The sequence below is a fragment of the Kogia breviceps genome, chromosome 17 (assembly GCF_026419965.1).
Source record: "Kogia breviceps isolate mKogBre1 chromosome 17, mKogBre1 haplotype 1, whole genome shotgun sequence".
Taxonomy (NCBI): domain Eukaryota; kingdom Metazoa; phylum Chordata; class Mammalia; order Artiodactyla; family Physeteridae; genus Kogia; species Kogia breviceps.
Window position 1 is genome coordinate 69,092,548 of NC_081326.1, and position 8,289 is coordinate 69,100,836.

The window sequence follows — 8,289 nt, forward strand, 5'->3', positions numbered from 1 at the left end:
CGGGGGCCCTGGATAAAGGAGGTTCCAGCTTCTTGTCATTCTCCGTCCCCGTGGCCTCCTTAGTCAGTGACTCACAGCGGCAGTGGAAGGCAGAGACCTGGAGGAGGATGCACCAACTCTTAAATGCTCTGGCAGGAAGTGACCCACTTACAGCCCTCTACAGCCTCCACCGGAATTACTCACGTGGCCCTGAGTAACTGCAGCGAGTCCGGGAATGTGGGAGGCGTGCATATGCATGTGCAGGGAGAATCAGTGTCTCTGCCGTGGGTTTTCCTGCTGTTTAGATGGAAAATACCCTTCAAATACAGCCTCACTGCTGCTTATGAATAAGAAAATAATATTAATACACATGTACATCTGGGTGTTCACACTCTCTCTCCTTCACTGCAGCACCGTGTGCCAGGCTTTCACCTGGGCATTTGCTGCGCAGAATCAGTGTGACAGTTACAAGCCGCAAAGCTGAGACTAATAGGAAGGATGGTAAAAATTTACTGAGTGCTTTCTGTGTGCCAGTCACCACACAGAATGCTGCCTGACGCACGCCGTCACGTCATAACTACACAGTCTTGATGTGTCGGCATTAATGTATTACCCATTTAATACGGGCCGCGCAGACTTGATTTGAAAAGAGTAGAAATTTGCCAGTGGTAGAGAATGGAATAGATCTGGAAGGTGACCTGGGGAAGAGGAGAAATGTCAAGAGAAAGTGCACTGGGGTGGAAATCGTCTCAGAAATTGAGCATCTTCACGCAAAAGTCTATTTTAAGAAGTTTTGCTGCCCATTAGGGATAGAACCACCTTTGGAATCTTCTTGAAAGATCCTCGTAAACATTTAAACGGCTTTTTAATTATTGGTAGACACTTAAGTGGTGTCCCTTCCGGATGTCACCCTGGACAGAGACAGACCTCACAAGGCTAGGGGGGGCGCTTTCTTGGAGTCCACTTATTCTCATAAACCTGTCTACTCTTTGAAGCTTGGTTTTCCTCCTCAGCAAAATGGGGATAAGAGAACCTAGCTCAAAAGGCCTTTGTGAGGATTTAAGATAATGAATCTAAAGCGCTTAACCCAGTGCCTGGCACAGATAGGTGCTCGGCACATACACCAGTCATCACGGACAGGCAAAGTCCCCCTGAAGAGCCTGGGCCACCGTGGGACACCCTAGGGAGGGAGGAGCAGGGGTTAAGGTCTCCCAGACTTGATTTGCATCTCGAGTGCCATCTGGCTCAAGATACTTAACCTGCATTCACTCAAAACATCTTTGTTGAGCTCATGGCATTGGTGTTACAAGCACAGACCCTGGAGCCCAGCTGCCTGGCTTTGCCCCTTGGTTTGGTCACTGCTGCTGTGCAAGTTAGTAAACCTCTCTCTGTCTTAGTTTCCTCGCCCAAGGCTGCTATATTTATAAAATACAGTGAATGGTATACGGTGCAGAGCAAAGTCTATGTAAATTCTTAACGAATAAATAAAAAGTGTTGGTACTTAAAAAGATGGTGGTACTCTAAGAGTAAGAAAAAGCAACAATGATCCCCATATGGATGGAATTACAATCTTCAAAGTTATATTTTACAAAGACTGGATTAGACGTCCAAAAATTTCCCCTGAAACGGAGTCATCATTATTTCACTGCATTTCCCATGGACATTTTTTTTTTTTTTTTTTTTTTTTTTTTTCGGTTCGCGGGCCTCTCACTGTCGTGGCCTCTCCCATTGCGGAGCACAGGCTCCGGACGCGCAGGCTCAGCGGCCACGGCTCACGGGCCCAGCCGCTCCGCGGCACGTGGGATCCTCCCGGACGGAGACACGAACCCGCGTCCCCTGCATCGGCAGGCGGACTCTCAACCACTGCGCCACCAGGGAATCCCCCCATGGCCATTTTTTAATTCTTTTTTTTTTAAGTATAGTTGATTTACAATATTGTGTTAATTTCTGCTGTATGGCAAAGTGATTCAGTTATACATATACATATTCTTTTCCATTATGGTTTATCACAGGAGTTTGAATATAGTTCCCTGTGCTATACAGTAGGACATTGTTGTTTCCCATGGCTATTTTTGAATAAACAGCCAGTGACACTGGCATAAAAGCTAGTCGTGTAATGATATGATGACAGTAATAACATACTCAGTAGGGTCAAAATATGCTACCCCCAAATATACCACTTTGGCATATGGATTATTTTGATCTAAAGCCCATTGAGAATCAACAGGTACAGAAAGAAGGCTTGGAGCCTCCTCTCTGTCACTAAGAGCACAAGGTCTGCCATAAATTCTCCTTCCTGGCGGGCGGGGGAGTCTTACGGCCATGAAAGTTGGCACCAAGATGGGACTGCACAAACGAACCTTTTACTAAAATAACCCTTATCTTCCACTAGTTTCCCCATATATTTACCTTCCCACGATTTAGCACTCTAGAAACTCAAAACCCTTTTTATTTCTTGTCACTTCCCCACAAACTTAACATCCTTCTGTTGAAATGATATGGAAGCTTCAGGGTCTGACCACCTTTTGGAGGTTTTCATTGATTTCTGTGGTGCTCCCATCCCATATGCATATGAAATAAACCTTTTTTCCTGTTCATCTTTTTGTCATTTCAATCTGCAGGGCCCCAGATACTGAACCTAAGAGGGTGGAGGAAACAGTTATTTTTTTCCCTCTCCAACAGTATAATTTATTGAGCTTCTACTTCTACTTCTACTGCTATTATCTCTGTTATTTTGCCTTCTCAAGCATCCCATGAGAGAGACACTGATATTTCAGTTATACAAGAGAGGGCCCCGGGGATCAGTGGGAGAGCCCCCTACTCGTGGTCACGTGGCTCTAAGTGGGAGAACTGGGGTTTGAACCACGGTCTCCCAGATACTAAAGTTTGTGTCCCTTTTCTTACCATGTTCTGCTCTGTTCTCCCACCCTTCAAAATACCAGCCCAGAGTGCCACAAAAGGACCTGAGGTTGGAAACAAACAGAATTGATGATTATTTCAAAGCATTTTGGTGGGTGGAAGGGTAAGAAGTCCAGTCACACGCCCAGGAGAAGCGCTGAGAAGTGTCGTTGGGGTCCGTGATCCGTGAATCAGCCCAAGAGGCTTGTGCAATGAATTCACAGTCTGTCTGTGTCTGACTGGCAGTTGCCGTGAAGCTGGAAATGTGAGTGGTCAGAACAAAGCTGCTGGAGCCTTAATGAAACGTTACTTCCAATTAATGGGAGTCACCAATCAACAAAGACTAGTGTAGCCTGCCAAGGAAACCTACCTTTCTCACTGGACTTCGCAGCCGCAAGATGGCCAGTCAGATACAGAGTAATGATAATGTCAGGGTCAGGGTCAAAACTCACACTGAAGTCCATCTCGTGTGGACCAGCCACAGTCAGAGCAGCACGTTCTCGATACATTGTAACGGCGCATTTGCGACAGGAAGACAAGAGTACAGCCATTTTGAAAAAGGACTGGGAGAAGACCTTGGGCCAAACGGGCCTTGGAAGCTAAAGAACAAAGGCTCTGGCGTCCTGAGTCCCAGAGACAAAAACCAGGCTCCCAGGAGTACAAGATTAACTTTGTCTCTGTTACGCTAAGGAGTATTCCTAGTTGCCACAAGACAAGAAGCTCAACTGTCAATTTTAACCTTATCTGTTCCGATGTTTTCTTGCAGAAAGTTCTCATGTACTCCTTCTCCCTCACCAAAGCACTCCCTACGCCCGACAGCCACCTGGAGCCACCTGGAGCCACCTGGAGCTGATCAAAGAAGTTTGATGATTTCTGGAAATTAACCAGTGATCATGAGACAAACCCTCCCTATTGTTATAAAAGCAACTCGCCCCTTCTCAGGGAGCTGGCACGTTCTTCCACCTTCTCCCTTGTGCACGGGCTCTCTCTTTAAATAAAAGAGAGAGCTTTGCTTACCTAAGAGTCTTGAGGCAGTGACATTCGTGTCTATGGTATTGCATCCAAGAATCTGGAGAGGGCCCAGCAACACTTGCACCCAGCAACCTCCCTCTCTGTGAGGAGGACCCAGAGGCCTGAGGCTGTCAGACAACTGGCCCAAGCTCCTTCAGCTGATGTGGAACGGCCCTGGCCTTCGCACCCCGGCAGCCGGCTCCACTGCCCGGGAGACACTGAAAGGGGAGGTTCTGGCTTTTCAAAAATGGTTCATTCAGAAAAAGAAGCAAAGAATCTATTATTTCTTGACTATCTGAGGTGCCAGGAATTTTACATATGATAGCCACTGGTCCTGGAAGTAACCCTAATTAGGGGTTATCATCCTTATTTTATAGTTGGAGGAAAGCAAGGCCCAGACAAGCACCCGGCCCCTGGGAACGCGGCTGAAGAGCCAGGAGTGGAATCCCAGTCTGTTTGCCGCCAAAATCCGTGATTGATTGGCCTCTGAGAAAGTATAGTTTCTGAGCTGTTGCCTTGCTGCCGGCCATTTTTCAAGACATTCTTTTCTTCTCATTCCAATTCTTTGGATTAAAGATCATGTTTCCTTTATCACAGATGTGAGGACAAGCCATCCTCCGGGCTGAGGACTGCATTAAGATGCTAATCGATAGCTTAAGGGAAAAAATGGAAAGAAACGGACTGTATCAAGCGGTGAGTTTTAGCTTAAGTGCCGAGTAAGGGATTGGGTGATAGAAACCCCTCTCCTATCATTCGGCAGCCAGGAGCCCAGAGTCTGAGAATTAGAGCAGATGCATTTCTTATCTGGCTTCATGCTTTGGGGAGTAGAGGGAACCGAAGAGTTTGCAAATCTCTACGGTATGTGACTTACCTGTCTCCGGAGCAGGATAAATGACTTCAAAGAATTTCAGCAGCCTGAAAGATTAACAGCTAAGTCAGAGCTGTGGGGTTTATATGAGTTCTTAGTGAAAGATACAGAGGGTGGAGGTGGGGAAAGGCTTGATAACTTTGCTTTAAGTCCTCCGGAAAAAAAAAAAAAAGGAATAATAATCCTATCAAGAAGTCACAGTGGTGAAACAGGATCACCTCCATTGGAGAAGAATGCCTTTGCTATGAACTGAATAGCATCCGTGAACAGAATGACAGAGCACTGATTCAGCGTGGGACGGGAAACCTCTTCTGACAGTAATTACATGTATTGAAGGAGCAGAAAAGGACCACAAGGTGATGATTTCCCCTTCCTGCTGTAAAGGTCTGTGAGCCAAGCATCACCTGTCCTGTGAGCCGGTGGAAGTCTTCTGAAGAACCGGCCAGGGGTCACTCGTGAATTTTAGCAGGGTGGGCAAGCCTGGCCCCAGTGCCTGTTCTTATAAAGCCGAAAATGGTTCTACGTTTTTAAACAGTTGTAAAAAAGCAAAAGAAGAAGAGTATTTCATGATGTGTAAAAATGATATAAATTTGAATTTCATTATCCACATGTGAAGATCTCCTTGGCTGTGATATGCTCCCTTCAGCTACCCACACCCCAAACTTTTCCTCATCCTTTTTGTTCTCACCTCAGACCTCCCCGTCACCAGGAAGCCTTCTCTGATACCCTCCCATCCCATTAAGGGTAATATTTTTGTATTTGTCTTGTGCTGTATTGGGATGATCTCTTTGCTTGTCTGTCTCCCTCAGTAGGTTGTGTGTATGTGTATATCTTCAGGGCAGGTACCCTTGTACCTCAAGCATCCTGCATCCCCAGCACCTACAATGGTTCAGGCCGGCTGGAACCCACGCAGGAGGTGGGGGACAGTGAGGATATTGTCGGAAAAGGAGGCAGGGGCCGAACACTGTCTACGGGAATGGTATAGGAGAGCCGTTTGTGTGCTAGACCTTTTCGGGGTTCTGGAGACTCAGCTCCAAATAAGCCAGTCAGGCTCCCTGCCCTTCTGGCCTGTACATTTCAGTGTAGGGAGATCAGTTACCTCAAAGTTACTTTTCTCATCTAGAAATGAAGATCGCAATAGTAGCCAGCGCAGAAGGCTGTCAGAAGGATAGAATGGTCATAAGGAAAGGGCTTACAGCACCTGGTTCAAGGTAGACATTTGAGAATTGTTACCTATTGTCTGCCTAGAAAGATTGCATTTCTGAACTTTTGGTTGATTCTTGTGAAATATACCTACTGTGCTAACAGTAACATTTCTGGATGAAGCAGGGGAACAAAAGCCACGGCCCTGGTTCTGCTTCAGTGACTGGTTAGCTGTGTGGCCTTGGGCAAACTGCTTGACCTCTCTGAGGCTCATTTTCCTTGTACTTAAAAATGCAGGTACAAAAAGACAAATGCTGCAGGCTTCCATTTGTACGAGGTACCTAATAGTCAAAATCATAGAGACAGAAAGTAGGATGGTAGTTGCCAGGGATGGGGGGGGCGGAGAATGGGGAGTTACTCTTGAATGGGTGATGCAGAGTTTCGATTTTACAAGAAGGAAAGCGTTACGGAGATGGAAGTTACGGGTAGTTGCACAGTGTCATGAATTTATTCAATACCATGGAACTGTATGCTTAAGATGGTCACTATGAGTGGTCCCTGCTCAATGCCCCCAGTTCCTCTCCTCTCCTCTCCCTCAAGGCCACGCCAATCAGGCTTCACAGCAGCACCCCGCCCAGCCCGCCTTTGTCAAGGTCTCCGTGACGCCCACGTGGCTAAGTGCTCTGCTCCCTCGACCTCCCGGTAGCGCTCCGTGCCTGCAGTAGGTCACTCGCTCCATGAGATGAGCTCTGCTCCTGGCACCCCCAACGCCGCACTCCACTGATTGTCCTCTATTTCATCAACTGCTTTTGCTCAGCCTCTTTTGCTGGTTCCTCCTCATCTCCTTGACCTTTTGGTTGCTGGGTATAGATAGGCCTTAGGTGTCTCTTCTTTTTTCTCTATACTTGTTCACTTGGAGATCGCATCTTGTCTCATGGTTTTAAAGGTTATCTGTAACTTGTCAAATCCATAGAGAGACAGATAGACAGGCAGACAGATAGCTAGGTACCTTCAGCCCTAAATAATCTTAACTCCACACTCAACTATCTACAGAACATTTCCACTAGATGCCTCATATGCATCTCAGATTTAACATTTAAAAAGCCAAAGTCAGGTCCTCTTGCAAAAACTTGCCCCTTCCCTAATCTACTCCCATCTCAATTAATGATACCTTCATTCTTCCAGGTACTCAAATAAAAAACTGCATAATCTTCCTGGATTCTTCTCCCTCTTCCACAACTCACATTCAATCTCTCAGAAAATCCTGTCATTTCTACTCTTTTTTTTTTTTTAATTGTCTGTGGCTGGGTTCTTTTTTAAAATTATTTTTATTGGGATATAGTTGCTTTACAGTGTCGTGTTAGTTTCTGCTGTACAATGAAGTGAATCAGTACCATGTGTAAAACAGAGAGCTAGTGGGAACCTGCTGTACAGCTCAGGGAGCTCAGCTCGGTGCTCTGGGGTGACTTGTATGGGTGGGAAGGGGTAGCAGAGGGGGCAGATCCAAGAGGGAGGGGATATATGTATACATATAGCTGTCATTTCTACTCTTAAAAGGTATCTGGATTCTAAATATTAAGATTTCTCCCCACCTCCATCGCCCTGGTCCAAGCCACTCCTGGCTCCCACCTGGCTTATTGCTAATGCAGTAGCGTTCCTGATTAATTTCCTTGCCTTTGCCTCCTTCAGTGTACTCTCAATACGGCAGCTAGAGAACCCCTTGTTAGCACCCATCAGATCTTCTCGCCTCTCTACTCAAAGCCCTGCATGACTTCCTGTCTGACTCACAGTGAAAGCAAATGTCTTTATCGTGACCCAGGAGGCCGTTCGCGACCTGACCTCTGTCACTTCTCTAATTTCATTTCTGCTTCTCTCTGCTAAGTCCACTTGCCCTCCACTGGCCTGGGGCTGACCTGCCCAGAACCAGAAGATAAATTGCTGGGAATGTTTTCATATTTGATGTGGAGGCAGGATACAAGGACCGTTGGACTCTTCTCAGGGGAGACACCTTACACGTCTTCAGCGTGGGGAAGCTACGGGGCCTCAGGTCAGCTGGGTGCCCGACATTGTTCACTGCTGAAAGCTTCACTGCTGGAAGCTGACGTTGTTAGGAACAGTAACTGGCTCCCAGGAGGATCTGCGAGGTTATGAATGGGCTTTTGCTCCATTTGTGCAGATGGAGAGGGATTTTCTCAGGGATATAATTTTTTAGGCTCTTTTTCTGTCTGTCTTGCAGTCATCGGAGACCGGAGGTGGTGGGTATGTTTTATTGGGGGAGGGACATATGTTTGCTGAGTGGATGCTCATCTCACCTGTCAGCCACAGGCCTTCACAATGACAAATGTGGACCTGATCTTCTAGCAGACCTTCTACCCTGCTTCCTAGTGGTT